General features: G+C 35.0%; 1 long non-coding RNA gene across 1 annotated transcript in view; it reads right to left on the reverse strand.

Annotated features, from left to right (window-relative positions):
- Positions 1-22320, reverse strand: part of LOC106999410 (uncharacterized) — a 213755-nt gene that overhangs the window by 12064 nt on the left and 179371 nt on the right. The window contains exon 3 of the long non-coding RNA XR_013396251.1: positions 21214-21277. This is a non-coding gene — a long non-coding RNA (uncharacterized LOC106999410). The remainder of the gene's footprint in view (positions 1-21213; positions 21278-22320) is intronic.

Here is a 22320-nt window from a genome sequence, read left to right on the forward strand (position 1 = left end):
GTATCTTAATAAAGCTGTTACCAGGGGAAAAAAATAAAGAAAAGAAAGCAGAGAATGAAAGTAATCGATAAATGAAAAAGAATCTGGTGGAAAAAAGTAATAGTAATCACAGAAATAAGAGCAAAAATTAAGAGGTAGTGACTTATTGAAAAGCTGATTTAAAAAATAGTTCCTGGGGAATTAAACATTAATATATCTCTTTCACAGAGTTTATGAATAAGTGGTATTGATTGTTACACTTGGATTTTTAAAGGATATTTAGAGTTAAAACAAATGTCGTTAAATAAAATTTTAGCTATTATTTCATTTGACTAGATGCTATTAAAAAGTCACTGGAAATTAGGATAAGATTGGGATATGTTCAACATATATTTATTGAGCACCTATCATCTGCCAGTGAGTGTTCCTGGCACAACAATGAACAAAACTTATGAATTCCCTCTCATATGGAGCCTATATCCCAGAGAAGAGTGACAAATAAAAAACAAATGAATGAACGAATGAATGAAAAAAATGTATGGGTAGTATCTAAAGAAGTAAAAATGTTATCAATGAAAATTCAGCAAGTTAAGGTGATGTAAGGAATAGTAAATAAGATATTACTTTACACTGAGGAGTAACATCTTTTTGATAATGAGATAATAGACAAAGACCTTACAGAAACGAAGACCTGAGCTAAATGAATTTTCTTTTCTTTCATGTGAAGAAGAGATGAGAGCCTCACAAGCACAAGAAACAAAACACATCAAGAGAAGTGGAAGTTGGAAAATTAGTATTGCAGTAATTCACATGAGAGAGGATGATGGCTTGTATGGGTGTGCAAAGATTGGAAATGCAATAACATGGTTAGGACTTAGACATATTTTAAGGATGAAACCAACAGTTTATGCTGGCCTTTGAGTATTCGTGGGTCACTGTAGAATTTTGGCCTAAACAATTGTTAGAACACAGCTACTATTTTTAGATATGAATATAAATGAGGGTTTCAAAGTAAAAATCAATAATTGTTTTGGATATGTTAAGTTTGAGATGCCTATACAACTGCAAGTTGAATTTATGTGTTTGAAGTTCAGAGAAGAGTTAATACTAAGGACATGTATTTGAGAGTCATCTACATGTGGATGAGATGTACATGTACATTACTGGATGAGATCAATTAGAAAACTCCTACTGATACAGAAAAGACGTACAAGGACTGAGCCCTGTGTCTCTTTAGTGCTTAGAGGTCTGGTCAATAAAGACAAACCAGAACAAGTACTAATAGAGAATCCAGTGACATAGGAGGAGAAAGAAGAGTTTTTCTGGAGGTCAGGTGAAGAAATGGTTGCAAGAAACTGATTTATGTCAATTATGTCAGTTAGTGATGTCGAATGTTACTTATGTCCAGTTACATGAAGTTTAAGATACACCATTAGATTTAGCCACATGGAAACTACTGATAATCTTGAAACCAGTGTTTTTTTGTGCAGGGATAGACATGAAAACCTAGATGGATTAAGGAAAGTGTTAATAGTGAATACAGGCATTTTGAAGAATTTTGCCATAAAAGTCAGCAAAGAAAAGAGGAAGTGGCTGAAAGTGTTTGTGAAATATATGTTGGGAAATACGATAGCATACTTGTACGGCAATGGGAATTTCCCAGTAGGAAGAGAATAATTGATGATAGAGGGGAAAGCAGATAACAGTATAGATAAATGGGAATGAAAAGGGAGAATGTGAGTTGTTATGTGAACTTGATCATATATTTAAATGCCAACTATCCACTCATTTAAAAAAAAATTAGATTAAACTTCCTTGAATCCTCAAAGTAAAAATGATAGTATAACAACCTTAGAAAGGTTTAAGCTTTCAAAATGTCTTACCTTCATCCCACTTTGCAAAGATTTTCAGCATAAGCTGTTCTTTTTCAGCATACTCTATGCTCTTGCCCTTTGGCTTATCTAATCTAAACATGTTTCTGTTAAACTCTACCATAACCCCTAACAGAGAATTGAATGACATTTATTCAAGCCTCAGCGCCAGATTAAGATGCTGAAAGTTATGCTAGAAAATGTTACTTTTTTTTTTTTCCTGTGTGCTTTGAAGCCAGATAATTTAGCCTCAGGCAATCAAAGCATATTTCTCTTCAAGGCTGATTTTTCCAAAAGCAGCTGTTTGTATTCTAAAGCTGAATCTGTGTGTGAGTCATTACCACAGTGTTTACAAGTTTGCTTTTTTTCTGTATGGCTTCTGTAAAACTATATTATGGTTTAAGTTTTCTTTTTTTTTTTTTGAGACGGAGTCTTGCTTTGTCGCCCAAACCGGAGTGCAGTGGCCGGATCTCAGCTCACTGCAAGCTCCGCCTCCCGGGTTTACGCCATTCTCCTGCCTCAGCCTCCTGAGTAGCTGAGACTACAGGCGCCCATCACCTCGCCCGGCTAGTTTTTTGTATTTTTTAGTAGAGATGGGGTGTCACCGTGTTAGCCAGGATGGTCTCGATCTCCTGACCTCGTGATCCGCCCGTCTCGGCCTCCCAAAGTGCTGGGATTACAGGCTTGAACCACCGCGCCCGGCCTAAGTTTTCTATCTAAACATTTTCCTATATTAATTTATCCTCTGGTGTGGGAATATATGAAGCATAAATTCAATCATCTACCCAATCAGATCTCCCTGTTGTTTAGCATTAAATATTTCAAAATGTATCACATCCCCTTTTACTATACTTGAAATTAATAATGCAATATCCAGGGAAACTTCCTTTTTCACACATCTAATAGTTAGATGGTGAATTTAAACAATGATTGATGAGTTTGGGCACTTTACAGAGTTAAGATTAACTTCAGGAACAAATTATTTTCCTGTACAACATCACTCGTGCCACTGCTGTAAGCCACCATCATTAATCCTAGCAATCAATTATTCATCTTTTTGGTCCCTACTATAAAAATGTTTCATTTAAGACTTCCTGAGTTCTAATTTGAGAATCTAGGACACACACACAAAAATGTAAATGTCAATATGAATAGGATTACTGTCAAAGTTTGGATATTTATTCCACATTGAAGTTACTTTTGTGCATGGTATGAGGAAGGGATCAAACATTCATGTTCCTTGATCCGAAATCAAAGACCAAATAACTGTTCCCCATGCACCCAGTACACAATGGAGGTACAGAGACCATACAGCTATAATAAAGACTTTAACTTGGAAAATGGAACAATGGGAAATCTAGCCAATCTAGCAGGTGTTCCAATAGCCACTTGCTGTAACATTCTGAAATGCCTCTGGAAAATCATTCAAGGACTCCCTTCTGTAGGATGAAAAATATTATTCAATTAACTCATACTATGTTCCTTGAGAAGAGCTACTTAGTCTATTGTCCTACTTGGTTCGTGGCAGAACGTTAATCTACCCCATGGTTTTACAGTACAAGCCTTTTAAAAACTTAATAGACTTCTTATATAGTTGAATCCAGCAAATCCCATAACTTTATGTATAGTATTTTCTAGACTAGTTAGATTTTTCTAATATCTCTGCTTTATTGTCCCCTTGATACTTTTGTTTCTCAACTTCATTGCAGGTCTCTGCACCATCTCAGGATTTAATGGAAAAACTAGAAATTAAGTCTCTTTTCCTTAAACTAGTTCTTCTAATTAAAAATATTTATTGGAACACCTTCTTAGTTGGACCTTTCCACTCAGATACCTTAGTTGATTTAGAGGTTTTAACAAAATGAGTGTATTAACCATTCCCTTGATTTAAGTATTCCCTTGTTGCTAAGGACTAATCCATTTTTGTTAGCCAGAGAATCTCACCATTTTATCATTTTACTGCTTGGGGTTAAGAAGCAGATATCTTGTCATCTCTACAAATCCCCAAATTTCTAATCTTTATCTATTCTCTTTCTTATCTACCTTCAAGATAATGACAGCAATTTTTTTTCTGGGCTTATATCTTCTTGGTAATTTCTTGTCAAGTGTAGCTAATAGCTAATTAGCACTAATATATAGATTTACTAATATAAAATATGCTATTTTCCAACTTATTTTCTTAGATTTAAATGCTCATTAAGTACATTGTATGCCTTTCAAATTACTGTAGTGTTCAGTCTTTCCAATTACTTCTCCATTGAAAATCATATAATGCCATAATTCCAGTCTCCGGAAACAAAAAAAAACTGAAGCTACTATAAGTGAGCACTAACATAATAAAAACCTAGAATAGCAGTCACTTATTGTAGTTTAGTATTCTTTATGAACTAAAAAAAATTAGGACAGTGCAGGTTATACTATAGTAAAAAACAACATTGGGCTGTAATCCCAGCACTGTGGGAGGCCAAGGCAGGTGGATCACCTGAGGTCAGGAGTTTGAGACCAGCCTGGTGAACATAGTGAAACCCTGTCTCTACTAAAAATACAAAAATTAACTGGGTGCAGTGGCGGGTACCCGTAATCCCAGATACTTGGAATGCTAAGGTAGGAGAAACGCTTGAACCTGGGAGGCAGAGGTTGCAGTGAGCCAAGATCGCGCCATTGCACTTCAACCTGGGTGACAGAGAGAAACTCTGTTAAAAAAAAAAAAAAAAAAAAAACACTGAAATCTCTGTAATTTCAAAAACGTTTATTTTATTTCTCACTCAGTTTACATCTTCAATGTGTTCAATGTGGTTCTTTAGAAATATTTACTCCACCAGGGACATTGGCTAGTGGAAAGTCTATATTCTCACATACTTCAATGAGTTCCAAAGAAAGGGAAAAAATTTAGTGAAACATGTATTGCTCTAAAAGACTTCAGCTAGAAAGAAACATATCACTTCCTTTCATGTTTCATTAGTCAAAGCAAGTCATATACTGTATTAGTCCATTCTCACACTGCTATAAAAAAATTGCCCAAGACTGGGTAATTTATAAAGAAAGAGGTTTAACTGACTCACAGTTTCACAAGGCTATGGAGGCCTCTGAAAACTCACAGCCATGGCGGAAGAGGAAGGAAACATGTCCTTCTACACCTGGTGGCAGGAAGGAGAAGAATGACAGTCAAGCGAAGGGAGAAGCCCCTTATAAAACCATCAGATCTTTTGAGAACTTACTTTCATGAGAATAGCACGGGGGAAACCACCAAACAATATCATTCATAGCTCATTAGTTCAACCAAAACATGGCAAACAAACCTTAAAACAGGAACAAAGCAGGAAACTAGGAGATCAAGAAACACATGAAAAGAGTAAGACATCTTGGCCAGGCATTGTGGGTCATGCCTGTAATCCTAGCACTTTGGGAGGCCAACGCAGGCAGATCGTGAGGTCAGAAGTTTGAGACCAGCCTGACCAACATGGTGAAACCCAATCTCTACTAAAAACACAAAAAGTAGCCAGCCCTGGTGGCACGCACTTGTAGTCTCAGCTACTCGGGAGGTTGAGGCAGGAGAATCGCTTGAACCCAGAAGATGGAGGTTGCAGTGAGCTGAGCTCACACCACTGCACTCCAACCTGGGCAATGGAGTGACACTCTATCTCAAAAAATTAAATAAATAAATAAAAAAGACATCTTTTGTGATGTAATGGTAAGTTTCTGTAACCCTAAGTCTAGTTTCAATACATGCCTTTAGAATAGGGACAATTAGCTGGGGAAAATCAAACACAGATCTGACTATACTCATGACACAACTTGACCTTTTCTCATATTGAAGATGAAGCCAGTATATGCAGTCATTTAATTTCAATTAAGGTTCACATCAAAATTGCCAGAGCTTCTCTGGATAAGCTTTTAAGGAATTACTAAATGAAATTATTGGATTCTGTTTTCAACCAGGGCTGTAGTCCCACAGTTTAAGTTGCAATGAGCATATAAATTCTTTGTAGACCACAGGGTTTTAGTGCATGATTCTCTTTACAAATGATCAACTTCCACATATTGCTATGTAACAACGCTACCTAAAAGTCAATGCTTTATAACAGTAAGTCTTTTATTACTGCTCAAGAATCTGCAAATCAGTTGAGTGGTCACCTTGGTCTCAATTATATTTCTACATCAGCAATGGGTCATAGAGGATCTCTACTGATCTTCATTGGCCTTCTCAACTCTTTAGAGATAGGCTGATTGCTGGCTGATCCATGATGGCCTCATCTCTCTCAAATGAATCTCTTTCATGCCTCAAGTAGGTACAATCATTGTTATGGTAGAGGAAGAAGTGCAGGCGAACAAGAATTGCTTTCTTGAGACAAAGACTCAGAATTAGTATTTAGTTCCACTCTATTCTATTGGCCAAAATAAGTCAGAAGGCAAGCCCAAGTTCAAAGAGAATAGAAAAACTTCTATCTCTCTAGTGAGAGGAACTGCAAAATCACATAAAACATGTAGTTATAAAAAGAGGTGAAAAAATTTGGCCATTTTATACTCTATCACCACTTTTAAACTTTAACGCACAGAACTTTGTCTCAAATGTTTTTCCCTTGTAGGTGTGTTAAATTTCACTAAGAACAAAAAGGACACTGAAAGATTCCAACTTCACATATTCGTGTGTTTTGTTACTTCCAAACAATAATCTCAAGTTAGCTTATCATGATTAATTACTTAAGACCTCATGAAGCCTTTTGATTTTAGAAACCCAGGCATTGCATCCATCATAGTAGAGTAATTATTTTTGTCAATCAACTGATAAGCAGAGACTCTCTTTCTTCTTCTTAGGTTGAGATAGCAAAAAAAAAAAATCATTATAATAATTTTAATTTAATTTTACATTTTACATCTCTCACTACAGAATTTAAGTTTATTCAGAATATCAATAAGGAATCATATTAATTTTAAAAGCAAGTTGAGGCTAGGCACGGTGGCTCAGGCCTGTAATGCCAGCACTTTGGGAGGCCGAAGCAGGCAGATCACGAGGTCAGGAGTTCTAGACCAGCCTGGCCAATATAGCGAAACCCTGTCTCTATTAAAAATACAAAAATTAGCCGGGTGTGGTGGCAGATGCCTATAATCCCAGCTACTTGGGAGGCTGAGGCAGAAGAATCGCTTGAACCCAGGAGGCGGAGGTTGCAGTGACCCGAGATCATGCCATTGCACTCCAGACAGGTTGACAGAGTGAGACTCTGTCTGAAAAAAAAAAAAAAAAAAAAAAAAAAAAGCAAGTTGAACCTGGCTTTCAGAGCAAAAACAATGGAATAGTAACATGAAATGAAAGGAAATAAAGTAAGCATTGTGTATATTTGTTCATTAACAAATAATGAAGGGCTTGGGGCCCCCAAGGTACTTAAACAAGGAAGGGAAAGAAGATCACAGAAAAAAAATACAATAAAATTATGCTCACAGGGACAATCCATAGTCAAGAAACTATTGGAAAACATTCAAAGCTACAGATAGAGAGTCTATAATAAATGCAATTGGAAACCCTCAGCTTGAAAACAAGGACAGCCAGCTGTTTGGGAAAAAAATTTCAGAAAGATTTCAGAAGGAAAACTAAGAAGATTGGTTTAAAATACTTCAAGCAGTATTTGATTGTGTTCATGGTAACAATTTTTGTTGTTTTATTGTTTGTTTGCTTGTTTCTGGTAGTTTTGTTTTGTTTTACTTTTTGTGAGAAAACATATACATATATATATGGGGGAATATGGTCAGAAAATTTATGAAGCTAGATCTTTTAAGAATGCACATTAAAGTTTAATCATCCTAAAGTGACTCATGCAGAGCAAAAACAGATAAAATCCTGATCTAAGTTATATTCTATGTAGAATTATCCAGATCAATGGTGACAGGTCTAAGTTATATTCTACGTAGAATTATCCAAATCTTACCAAAGGGTTAGTAAGATTTGTGTCTTATTGTCTTCATATCTTACCATGGAACACACTTCAGGTGATAATCTACAGAAACCTAATAGGGAAACAAATGTCTGAACCCAAGAGCAAAGGGGTAACAAAGGAAAGCAAGCATTATTACCTAGCCTTTCACATAGTAGAGAAAGAAAAACAAACATATTAAAACACATATTAAAGCTTTAAAACCCAAATTTCCCTTTTTTAAGTGATTGAAAGCATACAGAATAAAACACTAGGGACATATGACATTGATACAAAGAAAGAAGTGTTGCGTAGAAGTGATTTAACTATTACATGAAATATCATCAGCTATATACTGATTACCTGAAAATTTTATCATATGAAGAAAAGATTGTAAGAAATGCATATTTAAAAATAAAGGTTTCTACTCACTTGGACCCTGAAGATACTGTTTTAGAAAAAAAACACACTGAGCATGAATCCCAACTGAGACAAAAGATGGACAAAATGTGAGACTCTCCTCAGGGAGTAAAATTAATAGGTCTAAAACTCTCTAGATCAGATGTAATAGCACAGCCATTGTTTCAAATAGCTAAAAAATGCTTTAGGAAATGTTAAGATAAAAAATCCTCAAAACTCTGAGTCCAATCCTCCAATAAATGGGTCATTCTAGCAATCCCATTGCTACTGAAAAATTTTAACTCCTCTATTTCTAGATTAAAAAAGTGTTGACTCGAGCTCTGGCAAAATCTGCAGCTCTGTTGACTCCTAGTTATTCATCTCTAAATGGCCCATAAAATACCACCTTGTATTTCTCTTTTCCTGGATTTTAACAGTGAAGAAATGTTGGCATTCAAAATGAGGGCAAATTGGAACTATGATATTTGTGAAGTTAGAAACTCATAGACAAATGAGGGTTTTTCATGATTTTTCCTCCTCATTTTCTTCATTTCACCCTCCCAATTTCTTCTCATTTCCTCTCTGTCCCCCATTTCTTTCCTCTAGATACTTGCTTTTGTCTATAGTTTTTGACTAGCCAGAGTAATGTGGCTATACATATTTTGATGGTATTATAACTTGATTGGCTTCTCTTATTTTCAAAATTTCATATGGGAGTATGACTAGTGCATTGATACTCTCTTGTATCTTCTTTACTAGCTCTTTGGAAAATAAAGTCCCAGGAGACATGTGAGGCTGGGTTGATGTAACTTTGCAAATACAAACAAACTGCATTTGTTCAAAAGGAAGACAGCTCAAGCAACCACTGCTGATAGACATTTATCTATACCCAAGTATCTGAATGAAATATGTATGTCAGCAAATAAGAAGAAAATTATGACACTGGAAATGAATATTGTATTTTCATTAGATGCAATAAAGGAAGTTTTTTACTTCGATTTAGCCATTTGAGCCAATAATGTGAAGAGGTAAATAATTTTTTACCTTTGAAGAATTCTTACGTCGTGGCAGTATAATTTATTATAACATTTGCTTGTTGCCTAATCTTAGCTCAGCTATACTGAACAAATTGCTAAACATAATTGAAGGTGGGAAACAAAATAGGCAGTGAAATTTTAGTCAATAATAAAGTATACTTTGGGGTTAATTTATTAATATTTCATTCTGGCACCGTTTCAGAAATTTCTGGGGAAAAAAGGTGGCATACTCACCCTGGATCCTAGGAAAATATATAAAGAAGCAGTAGTTATTATTGAGGAATTATCTTGATAAAGTAGGGCTAAGGTATGCATGACCTGGGCTTGGATCTGTTCCCCACTGAGGGAGGAAACCAAACATCAATTGTCTATAGATTTAACTATTAGGTTTGCTGGGATAACAGGACAATAATCTGGAGAGTAGTGGAAAACGTGCTTCCAAAGAAAGTAAGAAATTTCTACTGAACGTCAGGGGAGGGAATCATTTTGGATCATTATTTATGGTTCCTTTCTTGTTCCTCCTTGTCAAAGGAGAAGAGACTAATGCTGGTGGAAAACCCATCTTGCATAAAAGTTGAAGAGGTCTCTGTAAAAACTGAAGAGGTCTTACACAAGACCCCTTTTTGTATGCTCTCTCTTTTTTTGTTGCTCTCTCTCTCAGAGAGGCTTACCTATTGCAGTGTGTGTTCTCATTGGTCCCTTTTTCATGTGTTAAGAAGTTTCAGGCAGAGATTCCCTATTCTGCGGAGAAGGTCTGTAATTTCTCTGTTCCTCAGACTATAACTCAGTGGGTAGATGAGGTAGATTGTATTATTTTTTCAGTCATTATCCCTTCATTGCAGAAGCAAATATCTATGACCAAAAGGATACTGTAGTAGGCTATATCATTTTGAAACTTGTTATTGCCCCCATCAACCAGATGTATTATACATTCCTACATATTTATGTCCATCGTGGCCATGTGACTCGCTATGCCCAAAAAATATGAATGATAATGATAATGCCACTTCTAATACTTCTAAACAGAAGCTTCAAGAGCTATCACATCATGATTCTGTCTTTTTTCCTCTCTCTCTAAAATGAGTCTGAAAATGATTCCTACTCCTCATCCTAGATGCTGGAATAAAGGAGACAGGGACCAGAGCCACAGGCTACCCACAGCCAAGCCATAGTTGTCATGTAGTATCAGCAATCTTTTATTGTACTAAGACATTACGATTTGGGATGTACTTGTTACTGTAGCATAGCATAGAGAAAGGTGACTAATACAGCAAGGGCTAACTATAATAAGGATGCTTCAGTAAAAAATCTGGAATGAGTGGCTTTGGCTCTGGGACCAGGCAGGTGACATTCATCCAACTATTATTGGTGCCAAGAGAGGTGGAGATGCATGCTATTCAGTGGCAAACATCTGCTGAAACTATTTTCTATAATAAGTGTACCTAACGAGTTTGTGACTTTAGTTAAAGTTGTAAAACAGAATTCAGTAGTGTGACTTAATTTCCAGGACTGAATTTAATATACATTTTAAAAATCTATAAGAAATATAGGATCTCAGAAAATAAGTGGCGAGTTTGCAAACAAATAAAAAAGGAATTTATACGATCTAGAATTCTTTCACCTTCAAAGTTACAATACAACTGGTTCTCACTTCTACCCGTAAAAAAAATAAAACTGAAAAATACAAAGGTCTGCAAAACCTCAACCTGGTGGCAAGACCAAATCAAATAGAGCTGTATGTCTTTTAAGGCATCTGAGCTTGTTAATGCAGAATCCATTAAATCCATTTAATTGGACAAAATATCTTGGAAGACAAAGACTGAAGATTTGACTCTTCCACAGGAGACCTGATAAGTTAAAGTTGCCCTTAATTAAATCTAGAGACATTTATTATAAAGAGCTAAGTGTGTAGCATGAGCAATAAGGCTAAATGTTATAAAATAGATAAGAAGTTTGGAATATAATTCAGCCATAAAAAGAAAGTCCTGCCATTTGTGACAACATGGGTGAACTTGGAGGACATTATGCCAAGTTAAATAAGACAGTTACAGAAAGACAAATACTGCATGACTCCACTTATAGTATCTAAAATAGTCAAATTTATAGAAAAAGACAATATAGTAATGGTTATCAGGGACTGAAAACCCCTGGGAAAATGGAAAGTTGCTCTAAAATGGGTATAAAGTTTCACTTTTGATAGATAAATAAGTTCTAGATATCTGCTATACCACATAGCGACTACAGTTAATAATATAGTATTGTGCACTTCAAAATTTATTATGAAGTTCGATCTCACATTAAGTGCTTTTAATAGACACACACAAACACAACATAGGAGTAAAGGAAACTTCGAGAAGTATTGAATATGTCTGTTACTCTGATTATGGTGATGGTATCACAGGTGTTTGCATATGTTCAAATGCATCAAATTGTTCACAGCAAACATGTGAGGTTCTTTGTGTATCACAACAAAGCAAAAAAAAAAAAAAAAAAAAAGGGAGTTGACCACGTTTTTGAGAGGGCTGTACTGCTAAAATAAAATTAAATTAAATTTAAAAAGGCCATGAATCAGGTTGAAAAAGAAGCAAGCGAGGAGCAAGCACCTAATCAAAGTGTGTTCCACATGTCTGGTACAGAAGGGCCCTCAGGATATCTATGCAAAAGGACTTCAGAATTACTATGGAACAGTGATTGCTGAACTTGGTTGATACGGTTTGGTTCTGTGTCTCCAACAAAATTTCATCTCAAATTGTGATCTCCACATGTCAGAGGAGGGATCTGGTGGGAGATGCTTGGATCATGCGGGCAGTTTCCCCCAAGCTGTTCTCATGATAGTGGCTGAGTTCTCATGAGATCTGATGGTTCAAACACGTAGCACTTCCCCCTTCACTCTCTCTCTCTCTCTCTCCTGCCACCACGTAATACATGCCTTGCTTCCCCTTCAGCTTCTGTCATGATGGTAAGTTTCCTGAGGCCTCCCCAACCTTGTTGAACTGAGTCAGTCAAATCTCTTTTCTTTATAAATTACCCAGCCTCAGGTAGTTATTTATAGCAGTGTGAAAGTAGACTAACACAACGGTATATTCTCCTTTTCTGAATAGCAATGTTTATTGGGGTTACCCTTCCCCTGTTCCATTATATAAATGGGTTGTAGAGGTAAAATACATTTATTTTATAGTTAATAACTCCCCAGATAAGCAAAGCTGATGCAAAGGTAATCACTCACAGACCTTGAACCCAACTCCATGATCAACATTGCACTTGGGGAGAGGGTGAATGTGCTTTTCTTATGAAAGAAAAGCAAATAAATATTTACACCCAAAGTGTGAACTCTTGTCAACTGTATAACTGTAAAAACATCCACAGCTTCTTTCCAAAAGGTAGATTATGTATCTCTGTCACACTGATATCAGACTTGTCATTTGACTTGTTTAACTAATGAAATATCTGTGGAAGTGACAGGTGCTACTTCTAAGAAAAGTTATTTCACAAATCAACCACTCCTTTATTTTTCTGTACCACCAGCCAAATAATATCCTGAATAGTATCTATGCCTTCATTCTGGATCCTGGAATAAAGACATAGAGCAGAGCCTAATATGACCTATAGCCAATGTACAATGTAAACAAGAACTAAACCTTTGTTTTTGTAAGTGTACAGATATTTGAGATAGCTTATTACCACAATACCACCTAAAAAAGCTGACTAATACAATGACTTGGTTCAGTTAAACATATCAGCACCAATGGTGGCCTCTTGTCTAAGTTGAATTCTGCAATTCACATATCAGTATTCTAACTAACATAAAAGTCTGTATCTCAACTGATTGAAAACTTGGAAAACCTTCAAATTCTAACATTATTTGATTGCTTTCTGTGTCCCAGACACTCAGATAAGTGCTTTACATATATGGTCTCATTAAAACTCACCAAACTGTATTATTTTCTCTTTTAAAGGATAAAACATCTGAATTGAAGAGATTATGTAACCATCCCAAAGTCACCCAGATCATAAGTGTTCTGATTTCAGATCCTACATGGGTAACCACTGTTATCAAGTACTCAGGACAATCTTTCTCTTCTAATACTTTCTCTTTCTTATTCTCCTCAATACACAATGTCTGTATGTGAAATTAACCTCTCATTTGAACTATGCTTACAATGATCCTTTATCTAAACCAAATACCAGAACAGGGTCTGACCACAAATTTTGTGCTGAAAAGGCATCTTAGAAATGTATTGCCTCCAAAAGGAGCAATATGAAGCAACAGGCAGTACTAAAGTCTTTTACCTTTCTGCTTGCATTTCTACGATGAAGGCTGTACTAAGGTACCCTCCTAACCTAAGAGAAAACAAATCCTTCTAAGCACATTCAGCTGGTTTTCTCCCCTCAGGCTCAGCATCAACCTAAGAAGAGCAACTCCAACAGCTATAACAGCGATGAAGATGGCAGATGTTTTCTCTTTAGCTAGACTAAAACTGAATACTAAAAAAAATCACTGCAGTTCTGCTCCCTGCCTTTCCTAAATTGCTCTCTGTGTAACCCTGTGTAATCCAGCAATCCAATACAGTCCTAATATAAAACACAATGCAACAATATTTTATGATTGTCTTTACAATGCAGTTGAAATAGTAGAAAAATACCAGGCTTGGAATTTGCTCCAGTTATTTTCCTTAAATTTGTCCCTTTAACTTCTGAAGTTTTTGTCTTCATCTGGAAAAGATGAATGTATCTCACAGATTTGTGCTGTTTAAACTAAAGAAATTAAATATAAGATAATACACTGATATGGTTTGGCTGTGTCCCCACCCAAATCTCATCTTCACTTGTAGCTCCCCAAATCCCCAAGTGTGGCGGGAGGAACCTGGTGGGAGGTAATTGAATCATGGGGCAGGTCTTTTCCGTGTTGTTCTTGTGATAGTGAAGAAGTCTCAAGAGATCTAATGATTTTACAAAGGGTAGTTTCCCTGCACATGCTCTCTTGCCTGCCGCCATGTAAGACATGCCTTTGCTCCTCCTTCCTGGTCTGCCATGATTGTGAGGCCTCCCCAGCCATGGGGAACTGTGAGTCCATTAAACCTCTTTTTCTTTTTTTATGAATTACCTTGTCTCTGGTATGTCTTTATTAGCAGCATGAGAACAGACTAATACATACATTGATCAGTTAAGGTTAGGTGATGCTATTATAACTGACAACTTCTAAATTTCATCAGCTTCAAACAAAGCTTATTTCTTTTTATATGTGCAAAATATGGTTGGTGAGTGACAGGGGTGGAGACTAATCCACAGTCACTCGGGGTCTGAGGTAGACACTACCATCTTGGAGCTACACCATGGGGTATTTGTGCTCTTCATTTTCACTGTGGCCAGGGAAGAGAGTACTAAAGTCTCATGCTAAAAATTAAATGCCTCAACCAGAAAATGACAATTTCACTTCCTATCACAGATCATGGCTCCAACTAACTGCTGGAGTGCAGCCACTAATAGAAACAAAATCCTCTTATATTCCCAGAAGGATATGAGATGGATGAGTGCTAGAAGTCCCTTTCATAGCTATTGTTTGTGGCACATATCATCCATAGCAGACATTGTCAGTATATACTCATATTATTTAACAATTTTAAAAATCTTTATACTGACTTTTACCCTCCACACAATCATAAATTAAAACAAGTTCCAGTACAGAGGCTTTCCACAAAGTATTAGAGTATGTGAGCCATTTCCAAAATTTTCTGTGGAAACATTGTAAGTCATTTAAATAATAAGCATAGGCTCATGAAAATATTTACAACTGAACATCGAATTAACTGAAAGACAAGAAGAGAAGAGACATACAAGGGCACAGTGGAACCTCTAGAACAGGGTCAAAATAAGAAGACAATAAATTTTGCTAATATTTACGATTCTTTGGTTTGAGCTTGTTCACTCTATATCACTGTCTGATAACTAATTAGAATTTGCAGTGTGAATTTGGGTTTCATCTGCACTTGCATTTTGAAAATGCAAATGGTTTTGTTATAGATAATTTCGATGTTGTAGAGAGGTATGTATATTAACTTTAATTATAACTGCTCTGGTAGTTAAATATCCTGTTTTCCAATTGCTTTACTCAGAGAGACAGCTAGTAAGACCTAAGATGGACCTTAAAATCTGATATTTATGTTTAAAAATTAATTTAAGAGTACTCCCTCCAATGTCTGTATACTAAACTAAAATAACTTGGTGGAGTCATTAAGAATATTTTAGGCCTTAAGAGACTTTTTAACTACTCATAGCACATTTTGATTCAATCATAAAGAAATTTCAAAGGTTGTTATTAGTTACAGTGTGGGGAAAACATATGTTTGTAGAAAGGCATAGGTTAGTTCAATAATTTTTAAGGATATTTGTTAGAATTCTAATATTTTTAAATGTTCAAGAAAAATTGTTGCCCTTACATTAGGCAATTATAGTAACAAGAATAGATTTGTAATATATAGTATAAGTATTTGGGAGGTAAAAAATTTTTGGACCAAGCTACATGACAGTGATGCAGGAAGAATATGACCTTTCTATTATGCAGCATATTTGTGCTACGTCTTCCTTACCAAGAAGAAGTATGAACAAACAATCAGAAATATACTATTATGTTCAGGTTTCAAGAATAGTGCTTCAAGGTGAAAAGAATTTTTTCTATGCATTTTACTAGTAATAAAAGTCAGAATCTTAAATCAACCAGGAAAAATATAAAAGGTCTGGAGGGTGACAACAGAAAAAAAAAAGAAAAGGCTGGAGAACGTGAGTTTACTTAACCTCCAGAACAGAGTCAGGACGAATAAAGAACGTTTGGTGAAGACAGAGCAAACACAGACACATGGATATTTAATCAGCTAAAAGCTACAGCAATGTGAAGCTATATAACAACACTGGTCAGCCAAATACAAGGTTAAATATGTTCAGGCCTAGAGCTTCTAGCTGTTGCCAATTTCCTGGAAGTTTCAATCTGAATTTTAAAATAAATTTGACAAGAAAGCCAGTCAACTCACCGTACAGACAAGTAAAGTTAGACTCCACTACCCTTTTAGGTTTTACACAAATATTTTAAAATTATTTTAAAATACCTGCTCATTGTTTATAGTCTGTCCATAGGTTGACCAATAATAGCAATGTTTTCACAAATGATTTAACTTTATAAAGATTGGATCATGGTTTATACCACATATTTCATGAAAGTAATACAGTCTATCTTATTTCTATTTTTCCTGCTAACAAAAACTTAACAGGCAAGCATACATCCTAAAGAAATATCCAGGGTAGGATGATATGTTCAATACAAATTTGTAAAGTCAAACAAAAAGAGTGCTATTGTTTAATTTTATACTATTAGATGTTGTTAGTTTTAGCTGTTCCTCTACTCAGAGGTAATGAAATTACCACAACTATTCACTCAGAAGCAATGAAATTTGTCTTTACTAATCTATCTCAGACTGTTAATGCAGATTTAATATACGTAGATAAGGATGAGGCATAATAGTTGTTTCATATAATATTGTTCTCTCCATTAATTTCCTTCTTTATTCCTAGAGTAAATGTTGTAATATGGTACCTGGTCATTTAGGAAATAAAGTAGTAATACATTTTGCACTAGTAAGCCAAGGGTCAACCTCCAAACTTTTCTAGGATAAACTTCCTCTATGCTATTTGGAAATAGTGCCATTTGATCATAGCTGAGTTATCCCAATCGGCAGTTTCATTTTAATGGCATGTACTCCCCACTGCTCTCAGCTCTGCCACAGACATCTTTGGCTTTCTTTCTCTTCAACCCTAAGTACTCATTCCATAAAATGTTGCACTGGCTTCAGTTGACGCATTCAAAGCAGAAAAAATAACAGAAAACCAAAAGCAGTTCTCCAAAACCAAAAGCCGTTCTTTTAAAAGACTGCTTTTAAAACACTCAAACTCCAAGCTAATTATCAACAACTATCTAAAGCATAAAGGGACTTCGGGATAATTTTCAGTGTCAGTAATCACAAATGACTAAGAATAACTTATTCAGTTAGATCCTTGTAACACCACATATGCATGTACATATGCACTGGAAACAGTTTTTATACTCTCAGGTTAAAATCTTGAAAACAGTTATCTAATAAGAATCTTCAAGTATCTGTTGAAAAAAATTCCGATTTCCAAGCCCCTTCCCTGCAGTTTCTTCCCTGTAATTTGTATGCTAACTATTGCTTCTAGTTATTATTATTATCTGACAGTTGAGAAATATTTTTCTGAAACAAACGGAAAGAACTTTCTGGAAAAGATTCTATGGCTCAATTGAGGCTAGTGAAGGAATCAGAGTAGAGCCTGGAATAATTGTACCTCTACAAAACTAGTATGGGAAAATTAATTGTGAAAAAGGAAGGAGAAAAGGAAAAGGGATGGAAAAGACAGAGGAAGGCAGAAAATAAAAGATGGATTAGGACCCGATGATATCGTGATTCATGATTTGCTAACAAACTCAGCTAAGGACTTCATTTTCCTGAAGTGGGGTATCTGGAAAAAGATATGGAACCGGGATTGGTGAGGAAGTCAGTACACTTATTTACTTACAGTCTCTCCCTATTGGCATCCAAATATAAGAAGAAAAAAAAACTAGCAATTTGGAAAAGTAAATCCTCAGAAATGCTACCAACTTCAGTATACCATCTATAGTTTAACCAAAAAGAAGAAATATAAATCAAGGACATAGAAATATAGAATATATATATTTTATTTACATATTTTAAAATATTTTATATATATATATAATTACAATGACATATTCAGTGAGAAAAAAAGAGATTAAGTGTCCATTAAATATTTTTAAAGAAAGAATTATTCCAAGAAAAAAGAGTGGCATCTTCCAGTATTCTACCTGGATGATGTAGTTATTAAGCCAAATTCAGGAAGGAGCCAAACCATAAGGAGGCAAGTGGAGATAGACGGTGTCTCCACTATGTGTATTGACTTTCCCATACTGTTCACAGCATAACACTGTCATATCTCCATAATAAAATAACACTACCACATACTCTGTGTTGACATCTAAGTGCCTAGCACAATCCTGTAAAGATGATGGTGATTGTAAACAAAAACTTGAGATTTTCTTACAAGAAAGTCAAATAAATGACTAAATTTATTATAGTTTTGAATAAAGCAAGAAACAGTAACATAAATAAATTATTTACAAATATGGATGTAAATGCCAGAATAAATATCCAAATAAATGAAAGCACTTGAATCTAAAACGTGGAATTGGGAAATGGAAATGTAAAGTATGGTAATCTTGTTTATGGAATATGACTTGTTGGGGTTTGACTTCTTAAACTATGTATATATATCTTTTTACATAAAATTTAAAAAGTCAAAGATAAGCTTAATAAAGAAAATTAGTCACTTTATAAACTCAAAGATAACACACACAAAAAAAGGAAAAAGGGAGAAAAGAAGAAAGAAAAAAGGGAAGGAAGAACGGAGGGAAGAGGGAAGAAAAGGAAGACAGAAGGAAGTAAAGAAAGGCAAGTTAAATAAATGTTCATTAAAATATTACATATTGTATCTACTATCAGACAAAGGGCAAATTTGAGGCAAAGAACAAATAATAAAAAGGTCAATGGGAAATAATCCTTCTAAAAATTTATGAAGATATTTATTTTGCATTTGAATCTAGGTCTATGCAAGTGTCAATAAAGCATAAATTTATAGCATCACAATAATTATTTTTGTTTGTTGCAAATTACTTTTTTGAAGTATATAAGACTAATATTAGTGTTTGACAATGAAAAACTCACAAAACCATAACAAATATGACTATTAATGCAAGGATATTCAATAAGACATTACTGAACAGAATTATACATTATAAGGACAATACTGCATGACAAAGTAGGGTTGTTTCAGGAATGCAAGGAATGTTTAATATTGGGAAATAATTATTTATGAATAATTAATATAACATGACCAAATCATAGCTGTTGACAAAAATTATCATCATCCCCAGTAAAAATTACTGTCATGGTCAGGCAGAGTGGCTCACACCTGCAATCCCAGCACTTTGGAAGGTGGAGATGGGAGGATCACTTTAGCCCAGGAGTTCAAGACCAGCCTGGGCAACGTGGCAAAACCCTGTCTTTATTTAGGAAAGAAAGAGAGAGAGAGAGAGAGAGAGAGAGAGAGAGAGAGAGAGAGAGAAAGAAATTAGCAAGGATGGTGCTGTCCAAAAGTAGTCCTAGCCACGAGGTAGACTGAGGCAGGAAGATCGTTTGAGCCCAGAAGCTTGAAATTACAATGAGCTATGATTGCACCACTGCACTCCAACCTGGGTGACAGAGCAAGACCCTGTCTCTAAAAAATAATGTAAGTCAAAACAAAATTAAGCACAATGATTAAGTTGGAACCTCAGAAGTCTTCCTTTTAAAGTCTGGAACAAGATAAGAAAGTCAAAAGCAGTAAAAAGGCATTGGAAAGGAGGCAAAACATTGCCATTGTATTTTAGATAATATGATTACATATGTAGAAACCCCAGGTTTAATATTACAAATAAACTTAAAATCTAGTATTTTCATTTTATAAAATCAATGTGTAAGAATGAATAGTTTCTAGCACACAAACAACAATCAGTTATTATTGGAATTTAGTTCCATATTTATGGAAAAACAAACAATATTGCACACATGGTAATAAGCAATAAGTCAAAAGTATGGAAAGCATATGATAAAACACTAATGAGGAACAAAATAAAATATGTTAATAAATGGAAAGATGCATCATGTTCCTGGATACAAATGTTCATTTTATAAAGTTGTCAATATTTCCTAAACTGACTCCTCAGTTTATTGGGATACTAAATAAAATAAAAGATTAGTAAATGACAAGCCAACATTAAATTCAATTGGGAAAAAATTCAAGAATAGTAAAGAAATCCATCAAAATTAAAACTTGATAGTTGGTACTACTTTAAGACATTTGAAATGTATTATAAAGCTTGAAGAATGAAACAAGAATTGAAAATAAAACAAGAGGGTATACATCACTTATTTCAGTTCACGACATTACAAATTTTTAAAACAAAAGAATATTTTTAAAAAATACTTAAAAGAATTAAGATACTCAACTATCCATAGACAAGAAATGAATTACATTACAAGAATATTTAATTTTCCAGAATTTTATACATAGATTAACAATATTAACCATCATACACCTTTACCCTATCATAATTAACCTTCATGTAATTTTTCACATATGTGAAAAACTTACCACAGTTCACTTTCATTTCCTTCTCTTATTCTTGTCCTATTATATTTTACATCAAAATATGTTATAGATCCCCAAATTTATGAAATTTATGATTACTTTTGCTTTTAACTATCTATTGCCTTTTTTTTTTTTTTTTTTTTTTTTTTTTGAGACAGAGTCTTGCTCTGTTCCCCAGGCTGGAGTGCAGTGGCATGATCTCTGCACACTGCAACCTCTGCCTTCTGGGATCAAGTGATTCTCCTGCCTCAGCCTCCCAAGTATCTGGGATTACAGGCATATACCACCATACTCAGCTAATTTTTGTATTTTTAGTAGAGACAGGGTTTCACCATGTTGACCAGGCTGCTTTCAAACTCCTGACCTCAGGTGATCCACCCACCTCGGCCTCCCAAAGTACTGGGATTACAGGCATGAGCCACCACACGCAGCACAATTATCTTTTACAGAGAATAAAACTAAAAACAAAATAACATATTTTTACCCAGTTTATCATTTCCAGAATTCTTAACGTTTTAAGTAAATTTAGATTTTTATCTTGTGTAATTTTTTAAAGCTTCCTTGTATATTTTTTATAGTTTAGATGTGTAGACAATTTCGTCAGCTGTGTGTGTGTGTGTGTGTGTTTGTGTGTGTGTGTGTGTATGTCCCTCAATGGCAGCCCATCACCACCTTGTATTCATGCAGGGCCCAGAGCATGAATGGACTTCTCCAAGTACTCTTGTCAAACCTCAAACATTGACAAGTCTTGCTTACCTGTACCTCTAAGAAGGGCTTTTCCATGTCTCCTGCCTTTTCACCAATCTTTCTCTTGAAATACCTGATAAAAGCCCATAAAAATATACGAGTGAGTAATTGGATGTACCTCTCTTTCTGGGGCTCTCAGGATTCTAAAATGTCCCAACAGCCCATACTCAGCTTTTATAAAAGCTATTTTAAATTTGGCTCTATATTATCCAAGTAACTCAATCTAGCCTCTTATAGTCTTAAGGATTTCAAAAATACTAATTTGCTTTCCCACAAACAGTGCGTAAGTGCTCCCTTTTGTCCTTATGCTTGACAATGTCCATTATTTTGTGAATTTTTAATGATAGCAATTCTGATAGGTGTAAGATAGTGGTTTTAATTTGCATTTCTCTGATAATTAGTGATGGTGAGCATTTTTTCATATGCTTGCTGACCGTTTGCATGTCTTCTTTTAAAAAATGTTCATTTTCTTTGCCCACTTTTTAATTGGTTATTTGTTCATTGTTGTTGTTGAATTGTTTGAGTTCCCCATTAATTCTGGATATTAGTCCCTTGTGGAAAACAATATGAAGATTTCTCAAAGAATTAAAAAATAGAATTGCCATTCAATCCAGCAATCACACTACTGGGTATCTACCCCCTGAAAAAAATTATATGCAAAAGATAACCTGCACTCACATGTTTATCGCAACACTATTCACAATAGCAAAGACATGGAATCAATCTAAGTGTCCACAAATAGATAATTAGAGAAAGAAAATATAAAATATATATACAATAGAATACTACTCAGCCATAAAAAATGAATGAAATCATGTATTTTGCAGCCTTGAGGCTTTTAAGTGAAACAACTGAGACACAGAAAGTCAAATATTGCATGTTTTCACTTATAAGTGGGAACTAAATAAGGTATACACATGGACATAGAGTGTGGAATAATAGACATTGGAGACTTGTAAGGATGGAAGGGTGCTAGAGGTGTGAGGAATGAGAAATTTCTTAATGGGTGCAGTGTAACGTTATTTGGGTCATGGTTACGCTAGAAGCTCAGACTTCATCACTACACAATACCCACATAACAAAACTGTACTTGTACCCCTTAAATTTATACAAATG

This window comes from Macaca mulatta, chromosome 7 (assembly GCF_049350105.2).
Source record: "Macaca mulatta isolate MMU2019108-1 chromosome 7, T2T-MMU8v2.0, whole genome shotgun sequence".
In the NCBI taxonomy this organism is placed as follows: domain Eukaryota; kingdom Metazoa; phylum Chordata; class Mammalia; order Primates; family Cercopithecidae; genus Macaca; species Macaca mulatta.